Genomic DNA, 23344 nt, shown 5'->3' on the forward strand with positions numbered 1-23344 from the left:
GTTGTCAATATAGACCTCAGTAAACCTCCCTTTGGCATCACCAACACCCCTCGGTATGATGGAGGGGAAACTCTCTGTTTAGGTAAAATTTGTTTCTGTGGTTCTGCAGGAGGAAGAATTCTGATGTGGCTTCATCAGCGACTCCAGCAGGATGGAGAAACGCCTGAAGACCAGGAGAGCAAAGCTCCAGGTTCCTCCACCTGCTCCTGTCTGGAAGTGGATCACTGAGATGAGGTTCATCAGCTGATCCACAACACTGAGGACGGTCCAGCAGAACCCTGCAGAACCAGACCGGAGCTCCTGACTCCATCCAGGGTATTTTTCCTGGAGCAGAATCTGTAGAATCTGTTCTCCCTGAAGACTGGAGTCACATGACCTCTTTATCATTGACCTGTTCATGTTGTTGTTGTTCCTGGTAAATAAAAGAAAGAACTGTTGAATATTTAAAAACATGTCATTTTTTAAACCTTCCTGATGTTTACACTTATTTTTGCTTTTATTCTTGTAGGTTCTGTTGAAGTTTAATACATTTTCCTTGAACTCCTGACTTTGTTAGACATCTGTTTATGATTAATATCTGTCTTTGCAACACATTGATGTATTTACTGAAGAGAGAACTGAATAGTGATAATGATGTGTTTAACTATATAATGTATATTAGACTCATGTAAGTTAGTGCACATGAAGACCGGAGCAGACGGAGGACAGAAGGCACACAGGTATGACAGGCAGTAAAACAAAGTGAAATAATTGTGTTTGTAGAAACATCTGATCAGCTGCATTTCTTCTGAGATCAGCTCCAAGTAGTTAAACACTAATTGAAAAGCTGTTTAGGAGGGCAGGTAGGCTCGAAGTTAGAGTAACGCTGTATTACACACAGCGTTTATGAGACAGAATAGGTACAAGCAGTTTTGCCACATTTTTCTGTGTAGATCATCCTGTATTGTCATTTTAACCTTTTTCCAATATTTAATGCAGCGACTTGCTTTATAAACTTGTTCCACAACAACTACTCTCTTCCTCTAATACTTCCTGATCACAGGCCGCTATAAACACTCATCTTATGTTGCTCTTTGATCAATGTTTTAATGTATGAATGAATGACAACTGTCAGATATTGGCGTTGTAGACACACGAAGTCATCAAGTCCGCATGTTCCAATTGTGCATTAACTTCGATGCGTTCTCGCCTCGTCGAAAGTCTGGACTCGAAGTCCGACTAACAGGTGTGTACTCTCCAAGTCCACGAGTGCGCACTTGCGGACTAAGAATTGAGAAACGGCCATGGAAAACATGCAGGTTTGCGGCCCTCCAGGACCAGGGTTCCCCACCCCTGTTTTAGATAGAGAGATGTCCTCCATCAGTCACAAATACACTTTTACAGTCGGTTACTTTAAAGCTTTTAAATTTAATAAAACAATTGCTTTGTTGAATATAACTGGGGAATATAAAGGGGACATATGATGGTATTTTTCAGTCATGTCATATAGGTCTCTGAAGCCCAAAAACATAATATTTAAGTTTGTTTGCCTAAAACTTCATCCTTTGTTTGGCGTTTCAGTGGACTAAAAAGTCGCTCTGATGAGCCGTCCTCAGAACAGACTGTTTCTGAGCCTGCTTCCCGGTATGCACATGAGCGCGTCTGGCCACGCCAACTCTCACACACACACACATGGTGGGGGCACAGTCAGGGGAGGAGTTAGATCCACTTATTTCAGGATAAGCGAACCAAACTCAAACTCGACCATTTCAGCATATTCACAAAATGTGGTGTAGCAAGACAGGGAGGAAACAGAAAATTTTCAAATTTGAACTTCATAATGAGGCTACGGCAACACATACTACTATAAGAAACTCTTTACAAAGTGAAAAAAGTATAATATGTCCCCTTTAAGGAGACCTGGCTGATGTAGCGCCCTGTTAAAAACTACATGATTACTAAAACAAAACTCAGAATCATTGAACTCGCAGCAGTTCTCCTTCAGTAAATTCCCAATGAAAGCAGAGACAGGTACAGTTATCAGTGACGGAGGCGTGTTTGCTGAGTGCGACCTGTTGACAGGACACGCTGTTGCTCTGTATGAAGCTGCTGAGGACAGGAAGCCGCTCCGCTCTCACCCACCAGCTGTAAATACATCAGACGTCAGCTGAAGGCTCATAAATCTCTCAGCATCCGCTTGATGTGACAGCTGCAAACCGCTCTGTCTACAGCGCCGGATTATGAACCTGTTACGCGAAGAAATAAAAAAATAAATAAATAAATACAACACGTAGGCTAACTGTAAACAACGAGGCATATTTGCATCTACTCAGCCTCGTATGTCGATCACGCTGCCAAATCCATATCGGCTTACTGTGACAGAGAGTGAACGGCAGACGGGGGGAAGCTGAACGAGACAGAAAAATCCTATTAGTCTGCATGCGTGTGTGTGTGTGTGTGTGCGTGTGTGTGTGCGTGTGTGTAATGACCCACTGCATGCTGCCGGACTCTGCACATCATAATCGCATACGGAAATAAACCGGGATCTATGTGCGTTGGCAGCGACTCCCAAATCATGTTCCACTATTAACACAAAGTGAACAACAACCCTGCAGCCCGACAGGAAGTGTGACATGAAGTCATGCTCCTCCTCTCTGATTTCAGTAACTTTAATGTGGGACAGAGTGTAGTTCTGGGAGTTCCTACTGCTGCTTCACACTGTCAAGGGAGTTTCTTTCGCTGTATTTAGAGAAAATAAAAATGTTAAAAAAAAAAAAAAAGCCACACTATTTATCAAAACAGGTCAAGGTAACAATCCATCCCCTATTCCTTCATGAGACATAAGCTGATCACTGCTGATAGTGGGTAAAAAGCAGGACACAACTACTTCAACTCACCAACCACTTCATGAGATACAACTATTGATATATTTGTAAACGAAAACACAAAATCAGCCAATCACATGGCAGTAACTCTGCGTTAAGGCTTGTCGACATGGTCACGATGAGCTGCTGAAGTCTGAACCCAGCATCAGGATGAGGGGAAGAAGACGATTGAAGTGCTGATCTACTGGGGTTTTCACTCACAAACATTAGAGAATCTCCAGCAGGAGGCAGCTCTGTGGGTGAAAATGCCATTAAGGTCAGGGGAGACTGGTGGGCCTGGTTCCAAATGGTAGAAAATAAACAGTAACTGAAATAACGAGTCATTACAGCCAAGATGAGACCATATGAGACCACAACACGTTGAACCCTGAATCTGATGGGCTGCAGGAACAAAAGACCACACCTGGTGTCACTCCTGCCAGCTGAGAACAGCAAACTGAGGATACAGTTCCAAGAAACCCATTTAAACTTGACAATAAAAGGACTGGGAAAACGTTACCTGGTCTGATCAGTCTCTATTTCTTCTGTTGCGGCTCAGAATAAGAAGTAAACATTACAATGGATCCATCCTGCTTTGTATTAACGGTTGAGGCTGGTCCTTGTGTAATGGTATGGGGAAGATTTTCCTGGCACATTCTGTGTCTCCTTTCAGTTCCTATCAGTTGAGCATTGTTTAACTAACACAGTATTGTTACTGACCATGTCCATCCTTTACGCCCACAGTGTGCCCGGCATGCAGCATCTTGCTGCTTCCAGCAGGATAACGCACCAATTAACAACATTTGGATCATTGAAAACATTTTTTCTAACATTACAATAAGTTCTCTGGACGTAAAAGTCTGAGCAGTCATCAGGTATCAGTCTAACAGAGCGCCTGTGAGATACAGTGAAAAAAGATATTGGCATCATGGATTTTCATCCGAGAAGTCTGGAGAAAATGTGTAATTGTGGATGTCAGTGGACCAGAATCACCGAAGAACATTCACAATAGCTTGCTGTACCTTTGCCATCTGATGGAGAAAAGAGGTCAAAAGGGCATTCAACCTGCTGCCGACAAAGTCTGATTTGCTTTTCAATAGGTAAGAGAGCCGCAGCAAAGCTCTGTTTCCTCACTGTAAAGCCAGTTCCTGATTCTTTCCTCAACCTTTATTTGATTTCAAATATAACTGAAAATATTTGACCTGATCAACATGAATTCACAGGCTTAGTCCTAAAAGATGGCTTTTAGTTTCTACATTTGATTTTGGAGGACAATTATAAGTTTGATTTTAAAATACTTGATTCCCTGTAATAATAGGAACTAGGCCTGTGCGGTATACCGGTTTGTACCGAATACCGGTTTTTATTTTCGTTATGATATGAATTTTTCATATACCACAATACCGGTGAACAGCCCAAACAACGTCCGGAACGTGCGCGGCGGTAAAGTGTTTCAGCAGGGACCCATTTCACTGCTGCACACCAACAACACAGTTGGCTGCCTGCAAGAGCTCTCAAAGTGAAGCACACGCTGTTTACCCAGAGGAACTAATACCAAAAAGAGGAGCCACGTCTGTGGTTTGGAAGTTCTTCGACTTTAAAAGGTCGGACGTGGATCAAACAACTATCTTTTGCAAATGCTGTCAAGCAGAAGTGGTTAGCCGGCGGTGCTAACGCTAGTAATTAGCTTCACCACCTTAGCTGAAAACACGCTTTAGAGTATCAGGAATGTCATAAACTAAGATCCACACCCTCCACATCCACAGCTCAATCTACAGCAGCAGTCAGACGTCCATTCAAGATGCACTCACTAAAGGAACTGCATATGGGAAAAAAATAAATAAATAAAAAAGCGGTGGGTCGAGATAACGATCGCAATCACAGTCCTTATGACAGTAAAATGGACTATTTAAAGCCAATCAACTGCAGTAATAATTTTCTTATTAGAAGAAAATGTGTGTAACAACACTCTTGCATGAAAAAAAAAAAAACGTCAAATACCGTGAAACCGGTATGAATTAAAAAAAAAAAAAAAAAAAAAAACTGTGATATGAAATTTTTGCCATACCGCCCAGCCCTAGTAGGAACAGTAGTTACTCGCTCTTTGAACACTTGAGAAATTTGTGATTTGCGTCTAATCTCAACTCCTTTCTCATAGGTATTCCTTGTCCGAAACCAAGGGCTTCCAGGAGACAGAAAGAAATGCGGACAAAAATAAGTGCAGAGTCCATATGCATAGTGAACATTGAGCATAAAAGAGCTTAAATCCATCCACTGCAGACTTTCTTCAAGGCAAATTAGGACAGCTTCTGTAGGAAGAAGAAAAAAAAAGCCAGAGAGAAAGCTGGGAACCGATGCTTTGGACAAGATTTCCAACTTTGTGTCAACATATTCTGCGTCCATGTTCTGTTCCTGCATGATAATGTCCTCGTGTTCTCCAATGCCAAGCGCCATTACTGGCAGAGCGCCCGAAACCACAAAAGTATTGATCTCCTGCAGCAGCAAAATGAATGGCCATGACTCTGGAATGAGATGTGAGCCCACTACATATGGGAAGAAGGTAGCGGCTTTCACATTTCTTTTGGCAAGTGCAGGTATAACGTCTCTCTGTCCTTCTGGGAAATGTCTTAGTGCAGCTGACAACTTCATTTCTCTGTCAGTTAATTCTCCTCATCGTTCAATTTTCTCTGAACACTGCCATCAGTCCCAGAGACTGATGTCAACACGCGCCGCTATTTGTCATGAGCAGGGATCTAGAGAATCAATCTGCAGAAACACAGCGAAACCCTGACAGCTGTTTGTCATCTGGACGCCCGCGGGCCTCCAAATTTCTGCAATATTAGAACCAACGGAAGTGGGAACCACCACAAACAATCTTACAGGCAAAAACAGCCCCAATAAGCAACCTTCCGAATCCGATCCCATCCAGAAGGGCTCTGGGCGACTCTCCTATGAGCAAGTGCAGGTTAGTTACTCTTCAAATGGTCCGCCGTCTTTAATATCTCCACCGAGGTGACAGATCTATAGGGTGTGACAGAGTCTGGACTCATGGGAGGCCCGTCTTCCTCCTGCTGCAGGCTGGGCTGGACCGAATCCTTCATCGGGCCTGACGGTGAGGGCCCAGACAGCCGGCCGCTCTCATCCCTCAGACACGGCCACAGTTTCACACTCGCATCCATCCGTCACCGCTGTCCTCACTTCTTACAGATATACGAGCCGGAGAAGATCCTCCATCTTTAACCCGTCCTCTCTTTTTATCAGTCGTCCCCGTCCGTCACACTGCCACTCCTTCAGTAAAATCACAGCGTATCATAATTTACTACAATCTGACACAATAATGTACCTAAATATTTGATAATTGATTCATAATTTATTCATAGATAACTTTAGACACTTCACTTACTCTAAATACGGCCATTTGATAATTACATAATTTAAAAAAATATTTTTTGGTGTTTGATGGTTTGATCCATGTAGCTCCAAAATGTATTGCAGCTTGAATAAAGCAGAAAATGATTATTAATTGTAAAATGGACATTGTTTAGCAAGAGCAAGTTGCAGCGCTGCATTATATCAGGTAAGTGCTGCAGTACAGATATAATTTGCAAAGAATAAACAATCAAACAGACAATGTCTGTGCTTTTGTGCTCTGAAATTTGTCCTCAGAAATAAAACTGTACTTTCTTTTGCCACGATTTTGCACCAGCTGTGACTGGGTCCTGTTTTTTGTTTCCATCAGCAGCGTTTCAGAAGCACACTTAGTTGTTCTTTGGTCAATTTTCATAGATTTTTGTGCCTCTGCCCTGCGGATATCATGTATGAAAGAATTTATAATCATTCTCAGTCGATCATAATTCTTAAATTAATCACACAATTCCTGTGAATTAATCACACTTTCCCTTCATATTTAAAATCCTGTTATTTTTCATTTGCAGAGGATGAACACAGTGTGCATAGAAACCTGATTTAACACAGTTCAGTTACCTATTGCAGTATGCATATTTTACATGTTGGAATCCTGAGAACGAATATCTCATAAACTGAATTAATGAAGGTGCATGACCTCAATTTATTGAAATAAAAAGCAACAGTTCTGGGAAAGTATTATTTATTATGATTAAAACATTATAGTGCTTCTCACTGAAAATTAGCATTCAATACCGGTTAGTTCTTCATGAATTCAGTGAGTTAATTCAGAACTACTTAAATATTAAATAAGATTAAAAAAGGATAATACAATGCAAATAGGCCTTTTTATCAAAACAAGGTAACCATAGTTTTTTCAACTCACACTTAAGAGTCAACTCTAAAGCTTGTATAGGAACTGACATGGATTTCATTTCAATAATTTGCGTGTGCTTGCTAATGTCGGACGCTTCTCTTCCTCTGGCTGGAGCGGATTCAGACGAGAGACGAGACGATCGGAGGAAACAAAAGGCGGCTCTGAATTATGGCTACTCGAAGGCGTTGAGTGTTTTGGAGAGTCCCCCCTTTGTTTGGATTTAAAAAAAAACACACAGCCACAACTTAATCACAGCTTTCTCGTTCAAAGGCCCTCATTGTGGGGACGGATAGGACTTCAGCCAATTAGGTCTGACCTCGCATCAAGGAGCATCAATGGGCCACAAGGAGCCGTCTCTTCTGGCTGCGAGCGTCGGTGGCTGAAAGCAGACGGCAGCTGGCAGGGAGAGCGAGGGAGGCCGAGTGTGAAGACAGATGGGCAGCAGCCACACCAATAAACAGGCATTCAAGGGTGGCATTTCACTAAATACTGCGATCCACGTATCAAGCACGGCTACTTTAATATGAGTAAAACCAACGGTGTCAGGGAGAAGCTGAGGTGATGAGCACTGAAGACGCTCTTGGGCTCTTTGGTGAATCCTCCTGAGAGGCCCCAACAGAAAACAGGATTTCAGATTCATAACAGCTGGACTTGCTGATCTAGACAATGTATCACGCTTACAGGAAATCCATGTGAGGCCAGGAGAAGACGGGTGTGAGAGCTGTTGTTGCGAGTTGAACCTCTCTGAGGGCTGGTGACCTTCAGATGACCTCTGTCTAGACGATGTCCAAAGGAATGTGGAATTATTAGGACATCTCTGATACAAGACAACCACAGCTGTGTGACTGTGATATTTCTTTTGTCATATTTCTTTTCCTTTAGACCAAATAAGAGTCTTTATTTGGATTTCATTCTCTGCTGTATCGGTCTTCAGGCCCTTTGACCAGCCGCTGCTCCATCTGCAGGAGCTTCTCTCGCCTCCGTGTTTCTGGTGACTTTTCTGGCTTTTCCAGACCAGAGTCCAACAACTCAGTCTCCTGGAATTATATTTGGTCTTGATTAGGGATTCTTTTTTTTTTTTTTCTTTTTGTATTAATTTTCACCTTCATTTGAAGGAAGGAACTTTGAGCTAGATGATAAATATTTTTTCTGATTTGGAATAAAATATGTTTCATGTAATTTTTAAGTACACATTCCTTTAATTAGTTTGTAATTACCTTTGTAAGACATCAGGGTTGCTTCATTCATGGGTTCTTTAGATTTTTGATATATCTGAAAAAACTACATCATTTAAACATACATTTTTAATCATCAACTACATTATCTAGTGTTTCATTATTTATACTTTGTTTCAACATTTTGAAATGCCTTGATTTAGCTTTTTATTTATATTTGAAGCACTTTGTAACTAATCATTCATATAATTTGTTTTCTTTTATCATATTTCTTAACAAATGCTGTATTACTTTTATATTTAAAATCTGATGTAATACACTCACCCACTTTTCCACCTCTCTACAAGATCCATCTGTTGCAGAAAGCTTGTAGCTACCTAGTAATCCTTAATCACCAGGCTGAGGCAGTTGAGAACATCATTACTTTGTTATTCCTGGTAGTAATAAGTAGTCCGATTTCTGTTTTTGTGATAAATGTTAGTTTTGAGTTTCATCTCTACTGACAGCAGTCAACAGCTTCCTTTAAGTCTTTCTATAATTAATAAGATGCAAGTGAAAGTCAGTCTACACTGTGGATGAAAATCAATCATAAAATTAGACTTAAAAATAGTTCTAAGGTTGCAAAATACAAAAAAAAAAAAAAAAAACTCACTCATCAATCAAAGCCATAGTATTATCTGACCGGGAGGTTTTTTTTCCTGCTGATTGTCGCCTTGAATATTCTGTTGAGATTTTTTTAAACAAACTGTTCTCCTCATGGTCTCTCAATTCCTAAAAACACATATTTTCAAGTCTGATACAAAATGGAAACTGCTAGAAAATCTGAAACAAACCCAAAGACCCTCAGACCGAAGGTTTGATTCCATGTGACTGGTAGCAGATCCTTGCTGCTGTTGGTATTGAGTTATTTGTACCAAGATGCTGATACACACACACACACACACACACACACACACACACACACACACACAAGGACACGATGACCTGAGCTGATCTGTGCTGATTCCAGATAAGACGTACACTCCTCATCCTGTCCTTGTCCTTGTACTTCTATGTAGGACAATGAAACTGTGTGTTCCTTAAACTCCTAATTAAATTAAACTTAAAGAAAGACAGGGCGGTTATTTTCCATCATAAAGCTCAACAAAACACACAGTTCATGCCACAGATCTCATAGGAAATAAATACTGATCTCTTGCATCCCACAATTATATATATTTTCCATTTTACACAATAACTTCACTCCAATCATCATGATTCTTTTTCAAAACCTTACAACCCAAAACAGTCTGAACATTTTTCACACATTAGTCACAAACTGAGAATAAAAAAGAAGACTTGACTGAAAGGAAAATGGTGCGAATACTTGTTTGACAAAACATGACGGGAGAGAAGAAACACAGCAACAGAGGCATTCGGAATCACAACACATGTTAAGCTGAAAGAAAAATTAAAAATGGGCTCATTGTGCAGGTTTTTATGCTAATTTTTTTCCTATTTCTTCTCACATCTTTTATTGTTCTGTTTGGTCTCTAACAGAGACAATGTCACCTTTTTGAATGATATAAAATCACTACCCACTGTATTGAACAAAAAAACACTTTGTAAGTCATTCTTACAGTCTTTGCCATGATTTCCAGCTCGGCCTGTCTGTCCCATGCACACTCTTATAGCATTACTTTGTGATATTCACATCCGAGCTGCCCGCTCTACGCAGGACAGTCTGATGACTGAGTCGCTCACTGAATTCAGCTCAAGCTACTTCAGGGAGGAAGATGCTCTATGTGTGAGCCAGGGCCGGCTCTAGGCATAGGCGAACTAGGCGGCCGCCTAGGGCGCCACGTCCCGAGGGGGGCGCAGCGGTCATACAAGGGGCGCCACGACGCTCTGTGTTCCGTGTGCCCCGCTCCGACGCACCGCGCTCCTCGTCCTCGTCACTGCCCGGCACTGATCGGTATTGTTCGGCATCGCTCCTCAGCGCCCCCCCCCCCCCCCCCCCCCCCCCCCCCCCCCAACAAATGTCGGACCGCTCGAAAAGCACGCTCCCGAGGGGCGCTCGTCTCGGGCTCGCCTAGGGCGCCTCTGAAGCCCGGGCCGGCCCTGGTGTGAGCGTTAATGTGGATTTCTAAACTTTGACAGCAAGAATCGACTGACAACATGCAGGTAGCTATTTTACTATTTAGAAGGCTAATGACTACCTAATGCTTCTAATACATCACAGGTATGGTGGATAGATGTTAATCTATGTGGTTTACATAATGAGCCTTAATGAGTTGCTCATCAGTAAACAGGAGTCCTGTGAAATAATAACTGTAAAAACAACGGCTTTGACTCATGCTAATGTTAAAGTCAACTCTGAGCAGGTCGGGGAGGGATATCAATGTGTACCCAAAAGAGCTGAAATTAGCATTGTAAGGATTAAAAGAACACCGAGGGATCTCATCTTTGTCCTCCTGCATTAAGTGACAGGGTTGATGTCCCTGGAGAGAAAAGGCCTCCCACAACAGGAATACTTACCGGGATGTCATATTGGCGTCATGTGAATGGCCAATGATGTGTGCATAATGTATTTAATCTGTGTTTCCAGCTGTGACCCGTACAGCTGTAAATAAAAATCAGAACTGGAGAGCGAGCTTCCACCAGCAGCGCATGCACAGGACACAGGACACACAGCCCAGCGCCTGCTATTGTCACATCCTGCTGTCTAATTGGCTGTGCCATATTGCCAATCAAGCTCTAATGAGCAATTGGGACCAATTACAAACCATTACATCATCGCTCTCTCTGTGTCTCAGACTTGGCCTGCAGCCAAAGTATCATCACCCAGACTTTTCTCCATCCCCTCTTCCATTTTCACTTGTTTTTACATCCTGTTATTTTATTTTTAAACAACTTATTCATATCCGATCACTCTCTTTTTCTTCCTTTTTCATCTTTCTTATTCCCGTCTTTCTCTCCGTGCTTTCACACCCCTCCACACTCGCTCTGGCCGCTCTTCCCTACCCTTCCCCCATTGGCTTCTATTCATCCTCCACCATGCGTGCCTCCTCTCCCCCCCTCACTCTCTCTTTCACTCCATCCTCTCCTCTGCCCCGCCCACCTGCCTCTCTACTTACAGCTTTGCTTGCAGCGGTTGTCTTTGTCTCCGTTCCGTGTGTGTGTGTGTGTGTGTGGTGTGTGTGTGTGTGTGTGTGTGTGTGTGTGTGTGTGTGTGTGATGAGCTCTGCTGGCTGACATCCAGAGCCAGAGAAGGCTGTACGACTGTCTCAGAGATGCTGGCTTGTTGATATTTTTAGCCGGGCTCAGCCTCTCCAGCTTTCTCCTCAGAGAGTCCAGCGGAGCTGACCTGCTCCTCCTGCTATCCTCCCCCACAAAGAAGCCCCACAATCCCTCTACTACCAGTGCAGGCATTGTCTAACTGCAAGCATGGCTGGTGACTCTATTCAATTTATTACCGCTGAAACAAGGGCAAGTCCGAACCTGTAGATGGATGTTTTCGGACTCATTGCATTTTGGACAAATTGAAGAAAATGTATAGATCTATTGTGACGCTTGATCTCTCGGGATGGTAATATAGAACTGATATTTCATCTTTCATCTTCAGAGGATGAAATATGTAATGCTTCAAGTAATTTGTGAATTTTAATATACAGTCACACTGAAGCCTGTCCATAGTGGAACCCGTTCCTGTTTGATCAATATACCTTTAATCCACTTATCGTTAGTGATTTCAATATGACAAAAGCGCTAAAGCAGCAGAATTAATGATGAAAACATATCACATCACTGCAACGCACGCTGACATGTCCAGTCTGTTCCAGCACGTCTCATTAGAGAGAACACCTTTTTCAGCGTTAAGCTCCAAAATTAAGCTTTCTGTTTCAACTGTTGCAGCCACCCAACCAATGTGAAATCGCTGACACGTGGGAAAGTGTGTTGTCTCCGACGGCCTGCGTGTTGAACCCTGTTTCGCATGTCGAACCCCTGCGGCCCTGCAGTCAGCGTGTCTTTGAGCACCAGCAGCTCTGGGGGGGGGTGTTTGTGGGACGTCTGTGGGGGTTTATAGCCTCAAGCATGAAGGCTGCATCAGCAGGGTCAAGTAAGGGGACTTGACTTGCTTTACCCACCCTCCACCCCCCACCCCCGCTGCGTGTGTGTTACTGTGCCTGAGGAAAGGGGAGGACTGCAATGGAGAGGACGAGGGGGGAATGAGGGCGGACAGTGAACCAGGAAGGGGGCGGATTTGCTCGGGAGCCTGGTAATTAAATATATTATCATGTAGAGCATTTGTGTATATGTTTATGCGTGTGTTGATAATCGGTGGTAAAGCAGAATGTTTAGTACATGTAGCTTGAGCAGAACAATCAGCCCGCACACAAAGACTGGAGCCTGGAATAAAAGCAGGGTCTTCTTGCTGTAACGGTCAGAGTGTTAACTACTACTGCAGTGGTCCCCATCCTTTTCCCCTGGAGGTAACCAGACCATGTCTGAGAAACGCTGCGGACCCCCCTCTGACTTCTAAATTACAACCTTGAGCGAAACACCCAATTCACCAACATATAAAAGCAGGAGCCTTCAAAAGGCACAGTTCTCTACATCTAGAAAGTGTGATGGTGTTCTGTGCAGGTGTAAATGTAGTTAGGAAGCCAGACTACTCACGACACCACCAGTAGGTCTGCCGTCACAGCAAGAAACACATAAACTACACAAGTACAATGTTCAATCTCTATTGTCATGGGTCACCACTGGTGTTTCCCTGAGCAAGACATCAGGCGAAAAAATGGAAAATATCAAACATGTCTGACCTCAGAAGAGCGCGGGACAAATCAAATTCTCTCTCTCTTTTTTTAAATCATTAGTGTGAAAAAAAGTGAAAAACCACTTGTAGACTTAGCACCACTTTTAACACAGGAGTCTCCCGTGTGTCATCACCTCGCCTGTTCACTCACGTGAAAAACTGAGATCACCCACACACACACACAAACATACACATGCGCACACGTACACATGCACATACAGCTTTCCAAGGCCCATAAGCTCACACTAACCTGACTGTAACCTCTCAGCCCTCAAACACATGCAAACTGGCAGCCACAAAGACATAATGCAAGACCATTCCCTCGCTCACTCTCTCACACACACACACACACACACACACACACAGATACATAAAAACACACATGCGGCGCATCGTGATGAGCCATCTGGCAGTGGTGTAATGAGGGTCACGACCTGCTGTCACCCCCTCGTCCCTCCCCTCCCCCTCCAATAACAGGCTCACACTTTGACAACAGCAGCGGTCAAAAATGTTGCTGACAAGAAAATGAGAAATGAAGGCAGTTTGAGCTTCATGTGAAAAAACACAGTGATGCCTTTTTGCAACATTTGGCGAGCGAGGAGGAACAATCACCGTGGGGATGTCAAACACATTCATATTTCATTGAAGACGAGCTCGATTTCTCGTGTTGTTTTGGTGAAAAGCAGACACACTGGATGGTTGGATTAGCAGCAGATTAAGGCCAGCAGTGGTGCTGGTGGTGCTGGTGCAGGATCCGACCGTCAGCCGCCACCCACACAACGTTTCTTTTGTCTGCTTTCACAGAGGAACATGACGCTGAGCATGTCAGTGATGACGCTGCTGTGGATGCAGACTGAGCCTCTTAAAGTGTCTGATCACCTGGTCAAATCCTACCTTCACTCTGAGTGGCTTGAACTCTTCCTTTCATCTTTGTTTTTCTTGTAAACTTAAACCTTCTCAATTAATGATCGATTTAATTTTAGGACAAAGTTTTCAAGGACAATGACCGAGCAGAGTTTACTTAAAAGACTATCTTTCCTAATTATTTTTAGATTGAAACCATCAAGGGGTCTCGTCATTTTAATATAAACCAAAGAAGCACATCTGGAAAAAAGAGCAGCGGAGGCTCTAATAACTGAGATAAATACCACAATGTCATCATTAAAGAAACTTTTCAGTTGGTAATGCATGACCCTCACTTTCATCTTTCTACACCTCAGGACCAGACTGAGTGAAACCAGTTGAATGACGATTGTCTATTTAAGCTCTGATCTGTCAGGCTAGGCTGCTTTCCATCAAGCTTTGTACTTCTTGATACCCTCCTTTGGACAAACATTGAATTTGGGTGCCATGTTTTAAGCTCATCCATGCCCTGCTGACACTTGACCCCCCAACCCTCACCACAGCCCTTCTTTGATTGTTTTTTTTTCTCCAACCCATCTATTTGGTTGCTCTGTATTTTCCTTACTCTAACCTCATGCTCTGCATAAAAAGTGACGACTTAGGTTCAAACTGATTGACATGGACCGTCAAGATTCAGTGACAAATAGTTCCATCTCCTTGTATTTCATTAACAGTGTGATGAAAAGAGAAAATTCTGCTAAGAAATGGAATTCGGTTATTATTGCAGCAGCAGTGCAGTTACATGAGTCACTACCAGCTCATTCAAGTCAATTCTTTTGTTCTCATATTCATATTCTCTTCATCCATTTACCATTACTCCTGGTTTTTTCTCTCATCAGATTGACTCCTGTGGAAAACAACGGCACTCAAACCGGTTCAAAATGCATTTAACCTGTTTTGTTCTTCCATTATAAGTGTCTATAAAATGACAATTTCACCCAAACAAGGTGTGACGAGCAGCTTTATTCAGACAATGATGTTGGCAGCTGCCATGTCGGACACGAGGCTTAAGCAGCGAGTAGAGGAGCAGCTTGAGGAAAAACTCCTGCAAGATCCATCCACCATCTATCTTCAGCTCTATCCTGTGTTGGAGTGTCAGACCTCTGGATTTAATGTTTGGCAAAGATAAGTTGTCGTCTGCAGAGATTCCATAGAAACCAAACAGAGAGAATCCAAATGTACACAGCTATGAATGTCCGTCACTTAATTTACGAGCATGCCGTTTTGATTGTGAAGAAGAGGCAGAGAAAACCCTTCCAAATGAAGGAGAAAATGCAAATTCAACCCAAAAAAAGGCTCAGACAACCAGTGGGTCCAACCCTTTCTGTGAGGGGACAGAGCTAAACACTGTTCCACTGTGCCACCCTAATAAAGAACAAAACTGAGACTGAAACTGTAGCTACTGGTGAAACTGAAGCAACATGCTGTGGTCCAAGTTAAAGATGATTGAAAAAATGACTTAGGGAGTTAATTTTCTGCAGTTAATAGTGTAATGCTGTGGTTTCTAACTTCAGGCCTAAGACCACCTAGAGGACACCACAGGCTTTTCCTGATTCCAAATTGATTTGGAAACAGCAATATGACTGCACACTTCCTAGAAAAGCAGACCGACCGGGGAAAATGCTCTTTGCTTATTTCATGAAGATGTGCTTGTGAGACTAGGTGGGGTCCACGAGTGTCTGAATCTGCCGTATTGCTTTGACGAATCAGAGGTTGAAGAGGGAGGTCCACAGCCATCCCTATGGATTATTTTAGAGGGCTCCATGAAAGAGATATGGGAGGCTAGAGCTGGATGCGCTGTATGCAGCATGCTGTCACTTACAGGTCTTTATTTCAACCTCAAGCAGGTCAATAGATTACAACTGCTGAGATGTAATAATTCCAACACACTATGAACTGTTTGGGGAGAATCCATTAGCAAACCTTCTCTGTTCTGTGTGTGTGTGCGTTTGACCTGACTGGAGCGCCAGCAGAAAGGTTAGAGGGGTCGTCCAAAAACATCACTGCTCATCCTCTGGGAAACAGAACACTGCAGCATATGTTGCAAATCTTAAGGTTTTGTAGGCTGCTGTGACAGGAAGCGTCCTGAAAGCTCAGAAACTAATTATTTAGCAGGTTGCAATTAGTAGCAGCCTCCGGGCCTGCCTTGTAAGTCATTCACACCGTTATATCTGGTGCACCTCTCTCACGTACATGCAGTCACACGCTCACCTACACGGGTAACCATAGCTACGCAGCGTAAAGCACAAACCACTTTAAAAACAGGACCAAGGACCTTTCTTACCTCTAACAGCATGGCAAGACACAATTGTGTGTGTGTGTGTGTGTGTGTGTGTGTGTGTGTGTGTGTGTGTGTGTGTGTGTGTGGGTGTGTGGTGTGTACTGCAGAGAGGCTGCAGCTGTAATGCAGCACTACAGTAGAGCACGCTCACACCACACTGCAGGTTACAGAGACACAGCCCTCCATGGAAATACTGCAAACATCTCAGACACACACCCACGCATGCACGAATACACTCAAGCACACACAACACACACGCTCGCATTAATTGACTTTATGTCCTGTAGTAATGTTTCTCCAGTCTGTGAATTTAGCAGTCTTAATAGGTTTATTACCTGATACAGTGTAAAACACCTTTCATAAACTCAGGACAGTGAGTTTAACTGTACGTTGTCTCTCTCCTCTAAATCACAGGTCACAAGCACCATACAGTAGCTCTGGAAAATAATGTATCCCTACTACAAGTAGCTCTTTAAGAAGCATTTTGTGCAGAAGAACACTGATCGTCAGGTGATTTTCTTCTGCATTTCAAGAGGTCGTTTGCAGCTGCGTCTCGTCCCAGAAGTCACACCGAGACGAGGTCTTCAAGTCTTCGACACTGTCAGAAAATATCTCAGGTTGTTTGTGATCACACTGATCTGAGAGGCCCTCAAAATTTCTCAGTGCATAGTGATCACCACTGAGGCCAAATCCACTACTTACAAAGCCTTAGTGCAAATTTAACCAAAATCTAATCCCAGTTTATCTTAAAATAGTTCCTCACCTAAAAATCTGGACATCTGTGGATGAGCCGAAGATGACCCCACCTGCCAGCGCTACCCATGAAGTTCAGTGGTGTTTCTCACCCCTGCCCCCCCCTCCCCACTAATCTGATTATGCCACATGATTGATGTTTCAGTGTGAACCGCAGGGTCCAGGTGAGGTGGTTCAATCTGCACCGCTGCTTGCCGGGAGCCATCTGGATGGACAGGACGCTTCTTCTGAGGCAGGAGGAGTTTCCGCCATAGCCCGGCCCATCTGTGCAGCACCCGCTGGAGCAAAATGGACATGAAACAGCAGAAAAAGGTGGCTGGAGCACCGTGCTGCAGCCTGTCCCTGTGCTCATGGGTAATGCTAATGAGCAACTGCAAAAACCTCATTAAGGTTTCTAGCTGGACTTTCATCCATGACCTTGTCCTCGTCGCCGTGAAATCACTCGGTACCAGCAGCACTTGGACGTCCCATCATGCACTAGTCAGGGGTTTTAGGGGACGAAGGGCGGAGAGTTTATTTATCTAATATGAGATACCGGAAACTCCATATTACTACTACGAATGAAGTGAGGGTCGAGCGTGTGCAGAGAGGGGGAAGTAAAGCAGCTCTTCCGATGTTAATTTCCCCTGCTGTCACTGGACGCAGGAAGTGCTGACTCAGGGGGAAAGTCCAGATTGCTTTTGGAAAAGGATGAAAGAGATTTTTAGAAAGAGAGCGAGAGAGAGAAGAGGGATTTATGCTCAATTTCATTAAGTTTTTGGCTGAGGAAGAGGCTGTGGGACCATAGGGGCTTATCTGGAGCCATAACCCATTCCCGTTTGATTACCAGCTATTGATTGAGGCTTTAAATTGGTCTCTGTTGAATCTGCGGCATGTTGAAGTCAGACTATCAGCCGTGACAGGGAGTGGGAACTGGATTAAGGAGGAGATGGCAGATAGGGAGCAGAGCAGGTGCGGGTGGCCACTGTCAGGTGCAGCGATGGAAACAACCCGAAGGCCGACAGTGACGTCTGCCCCATTTTGAAGGTGTGAAATCTGTACAGCTCAAGCTTTAATGAATGTCTCATTGAACCCTTTTAATGTCTTCTCATTATTTTAATTAGTGACGGCCAGCGTTGAAACATGCAGGTGACAGTAGCAGCCTGTGTTTTATAGTCAGGTCTGACGGACTACAGCTGGTACTTTGAAAACTAATGTGATAAATCATTGTAAACTGAAGTTCGAGGTGATATGCTCATCATTTATGTTAATATGACACCAGTGGGGACATCTTTCATATCGCTGTCAGAGGTCTGAGTTTAGTTCAGGTTTGTTGAGGTGTTCCTCGTTTAGTAAAGAAGAGTTTACTGAAATATTTAAAGTTGCTCCTTCAGATGATGCTGGAGCTAAAAGTGAGAGACAGCAGCTCTGCAGTTATCTGCTGCAATGTGTGACAATATAGCTCCAATAACTGAGTTACAGTTTTAGTTTCCGACATGTTTAGACTGAACGTCGTGACGTGCAGAAACTTCATGAGGCTTCTGTCTGATGGCCGCTTTAGGCTGGAGACGTCGTCTGTCTCTCATTAGCTCCAATCAATATAAAAGCTCATGAACCTCATAAAATTTGTCTCAACAGTTTGCAGCTATAGTGTGTGAGCTTAAAGTAATTGTGAAGGTGTCACTCACAGTAATGTAAGGTTACCCGCCCTGCTTCACCAAGATCTGGTGATTTTCATTGAGTCTGCTGGTGAGGACGCATTGATCGCTGTGATATAAATGACCTGGCAGAATGAGGAAATATGAAGGCTCAACAGGAGTGCACGTGCCTGGATCTGGAAAAACCAGCATGTGAACTGACCTGGATGGAAAGCGAAAAGTTACCTGATTGGTTCTGATACTTTAAAGGCTTTTTTTTCCACTAATGCAAAGCTGAGGATGTCGTCAGTGCACGGCTAACAGAACCTCAGCTGCAGCAGAATCTCCATCCTAACAGGTGCTGCAATCACGCTGATGACTGGTCCTGATAGAGGCTGATGGCGCTCCTGCTGCACAGCAGGCCTCCAACCTCATTTCCCTCCAGGCGGACGTCCACCGTCGCTTTACTCTGAAAGCCAGGTGAATCCCACAAACGCAGCCCAACGTATGTGCACGGGGGCACGTCGACATTCTGAAGACCGACAATGAAACAATCAAACAACACTTACATGACAATTACGTGGCCGTGCACGCACACGGTGGGAGTTGATTAAAACTCTAAACACCACATAATAAACATAATTGACTGGAGACAAAGTCAGGACCACGATCCTGTACGTACAGCAGGGGTAAGGGATCTGGGAGCTGGGAGCGAGCAGAAGAGTCCCCAGAGACCGGAGAAATTACTCCTCCATCTACCGACGTGGAGCGACGGAGAGTCTGCAGCAGGCGGAGCTGACACGCTTCAACATACAAACCAGGCCCGAAAAGTGGCAAACATAAAGTCTGACTGCCTGCTCTGTGTCGCAAAAACAGCCTGAGGTTTTTTATTTCACCTCATTAAGGCGAGTTTATGCCTTCAGTAAACTAGAAAAACAAATCAGCAGACTATAAATGATGGATGTAAAATTTGATTAGGAGATTTAAACGAATGCATTAGAGAGCATGCAGCCATATATTCAAGTGCGTAAATATGATAGCAAGGTATCAGCATTTGTTTATAGTAGTTCGTTGTTCTGAAATGCTCTAAATAGACACACTATAGCAGCGGTAAATTGTTCATATTAGCAGCTCATCACAAGTTTGTGAAATCACTGCTTCTCATCTGACGTCCAGATTACAGAGCGTCTTCCTCCGACTGTTTGATCTCACCTGAAGACTCACATAAACGCTATAATAACACGACGCGCACATTACGTAAGGGAACCATTTTGAGAGAGACGATTAAAAGCAACGCATGAGTCGCTTTGCCAATTACCTGTTGCTTTTCATTTTCGGCACCAAGTAAAGTCACTCCACTCCCTTGATGACGAAATCAGGACATGAGCAATGTGAGGAAGAAGCACACACACACACGCACACAACACACACACACACAAGCATCATCCACCTGAATATTTCAACAGCAGCTGCATGAGGAGTCCTGCTAATGACTGACAGCCAACAAGCATGATGACAGCACTCACAACTCATCCGAGAGGCATCTGCAGCTCAAGGCAACCAGCGAACAAATGAGGACTCTGTGTCCGTGTGTGTGTGTGTGTGTGTGTGTGTGTGGTGTGTGTGTGTGTGGGTGTATATGCATGAGAGGGGAACTGGGAGACCACCTAATTGAATCACACCAGCAACATCTCTGCGTGGCGATAAACAGACTTTGTTCTTCCTGTTTCCCACGCTATCAAACATTCTTCTTAATCTGATGTGAAAATGGTTTCCCTCTCTTAGTTCCTTGCATCATTATTCACTTAGCACTTCCAAACGCGATGTCCACGACACGGGGTCTGCTTTCATCCCCGCCGCAGCCGCTCCTGATACACCCCGACCTGCGCTGCGACGTGAAAATTTAACTTTCACTGAAATCAAAGCGTTTCCGCAAAAACTGAGACAACAATGACAACACGTCAATTTGCCACTTGTGTGAGGGCTTCATTTCCTCTTTTGTCTCGTCTGTTTCCTCCTAAAAATCTGCAGCATCTGCTCAAACGTGGTGGGGGTGCGCGAGGTTGGATGAGTCCTCCGAGAAGAAGCTGTGGGATAATCTGGCGGACAGAAAGGCATTAGCCGGCCCTGTGAGATGAAAATCACGCCTGCCTCTTGATAATGACTCATTCGAGCGGGCAGGAATCCAGAGATCGTCTCGAGCTTTGGCCTGACAACCTCGCAAAGAGAGGCCGAGATAGAGAAGAAAAAGAAGAGGCGAGGGGGAAGGAGCGAGTGAGAGATGTGAGGGGAAATATACAGGCCGAGCAGAGGGAGAGGAAGAGATGGGGGTCGACTCTCAGTCATTGTTTAATGGCTCCAGCTAAACACCGCCGCGACCGCCCCCCCTTCTCCAGGGCTGAGCACAGAGCCAAAGGGATGTACTATATGGAAAAAGGGGGTTAGGAAAAGGAGGAGGCACAACAGGGGTGTTCGACACAAGCCATAATTTTGATGATCCCCCTCCCGCCTGCAGAGAAAGCCTCCAACAGACTCTTCTTTTTCTCTACCGGCAGTATTCATCTCCTCTCCTTCATTTCGGTGCACTCTCTCTGCAATTACTCACTTTTCTAAGGTTACAAGATCGTAAAGCCCATGGAAATGTACAGTTCACATCACGTGGCTCATTCATTTGTAAAAGAAATGGAAATAGTGTAAATTCAATGATTAATTTAAGTTCCGCGGCTGAAGATGAATCCTATCATACATTTTTTTTCACATATGGTGCATGTTATGTCAATATTTAATTAAATTCAGCTTATTTATATTAAGAAATGTATGTGGGAAAACTGTTTGGGAGAAATATTTTCTTGTCTAGTACAGTAAAAAGTGTTACATGCTTTGCATTTGTAGTGACCAAAGGAAAACTAAAAAAAACAGATCAAGCTTCCAGACGAGTTTGAATCCTTCAGCTAAGCAGAATCAAACAATAAAATTCAATCAAGAACCTTTTCAGGAATCTTTATTTAATGTAAATTACGCAGTATTATGATAAATGCATTTACATGTACAATAAAATAGAATAAGTACCTGAATTAAAGTGCTGGGTGTTGTTACTGCTGCTCAATTTGTGTGTCTTGTTGAAATACAGACACACTCAATGTCCATATGTTGGATTAAAAAGAATATCACAATGTTAGAGTAGCTAAATTTGTAATAAACATTTTGGGCTGTCAATGTTTTGACAGTTTAGAATTGAAAAATGCACATTTTTTTCATCAATAATCACAATTATTCAAAACACATGGAAACATAACCGACTGCAGGTGAGTCAGTCTTGCGATACTACATTGCTCACGGTGTTATGTTGTGCTGCTGTAGTTTATATTTTGTCTTCATTGTTTGACCCCAACGTGTAAAAATGTTTTCTCAGAACGATGCATGCAGAAAAGCCTTTTAATAAACTGTCTTTTAATGATATATTGTTGTGTTGTTCGCATGTTGCAGACACGATGCTGCGGTTCTATTTTACACTGTGAAGGTGTTTCTCATGTTCTGTCTTCCTCTGTATGCAGATGAGCCGGCATAAATTTTCTTATGTGTTGTTTTACATTTAATTCAGCATAATGAGGCAAAGCCAGCAAGTCCCATAAAGCACGAGAGGCACAGAATCACACAGACACACTCGCACGCACGCATATGGGTGTATACATATGAATACATACGCTGGGAGAGTGATGGGAGGTGTGGCCACCTGCAACCTGCTGATAATGAAGCTGTATTTCAGCCACCTAAAGGCAGCCATCTGTGCTGGGGCTCTCCCTGCTGCCGACACACCACCCCACTGCACACACACACACACACACACACACCCACACACACACACACACACCACACACACTCCAGCACTGCTCCAGCGGGGCCCGGGGACCACGGTCCTTTAGGATGCACCACATCAACAACATGACACTTTCATCATAACACAACTGGGACACACATGCACGCTCACATTACAGGTAATGGATAAATAAAATCCGGCTGCAGGAGTTTTTGTGAAAACTGACCCCCTTCAAGAGATCAGCAGAAGTTGATTCAGCTCCAGTTTTACGGGTGTGTTTTCCTGTAGCCGACTGCATTCACACTGTTTCACAGTTCGCTTTTGGCAGTGAGGAACCGAGCGAGATGCTCGCCCCAGGACGCTCTGAATGAGGACAAGAGGAGTCAAAGACAAACTGCCGCCGAGGCGGCGTGGAGGATCAGCACACGGCACGGAGCACAACAGTCCTTCAGGCCCAGTGTTACTGATGTGAGCTGCATTACACATCTATAATGTGGACTTGTAAAAAAGAATAATTCTTGCAAAGTAAATTGTTATGCAAAAGCCAATCTTATCTTCACCTCATACCAGTAAACAGGATCAACACATATCAGTATTGACAGAAACCGTCAGTGTCCATCATGTTCTATTACTGATAAATGACAAGTACATTCTAAAACACTCGGGCTTTGTGATGCTCCGTCAATAGACAGCTGGTTTGCCTTTTTCCAGCCTCTTTGTTTCACACAAAAAGTAAGAAGTTGGTCAAAGAGCAGATCGCCGAGGCTGGGAAGCGACAACAGAAACACTCAGGACAGAAAAAGATTGGCGGTGAACATCCGAGAGGGACAAGAGCGGTCATTGTCGCAGGAGGAGAGACGAAACCATGACAACCAT

General features: G+C 43.7%; 1 protein-coding gene and 1 long non-coding RNA gene across 10 annotated transcripts in view; both read right to left on the reverse strand.

The window, feature by feature from the left end:
* LOC115392472 (serine/threonine-protein kinase BRSK2-like) overlaps positions 1-23344 on the reverse strand; it is a 151771-nt gene that overhangs the window by 123132 nt on the left and 5295 nt on the right. The window lies entirely within an intron of this gene.
* LOC115392524 (uncharacterized) lies at positions 1001-11851 on the reverse strand. The gene is made up of 3 exons (XR_003931856.1): positions 11673-11851; positions 1729-1732; positions 1001-1012 (listed from the first exon to the last, which is right to left on the reverse strand). It is a non-coding gene; the product is annotated as an uncharacterized LOC115392524 (long non-coding RNA).

This window comes from Salarias fasciatus, chromosome 1 (assembly GCF_902148845.1).
Source record: "Salarias fasciatus chromosome 1, fSalaFa1.1, whole genome shotgun sequence".
Classification (NCBI taxonomy): Eukaryota; Metazoa; Chordata; class Actinopteri; order Blenniiformes; family Blenniidae; genus Salarias; species Salarias fasciatus.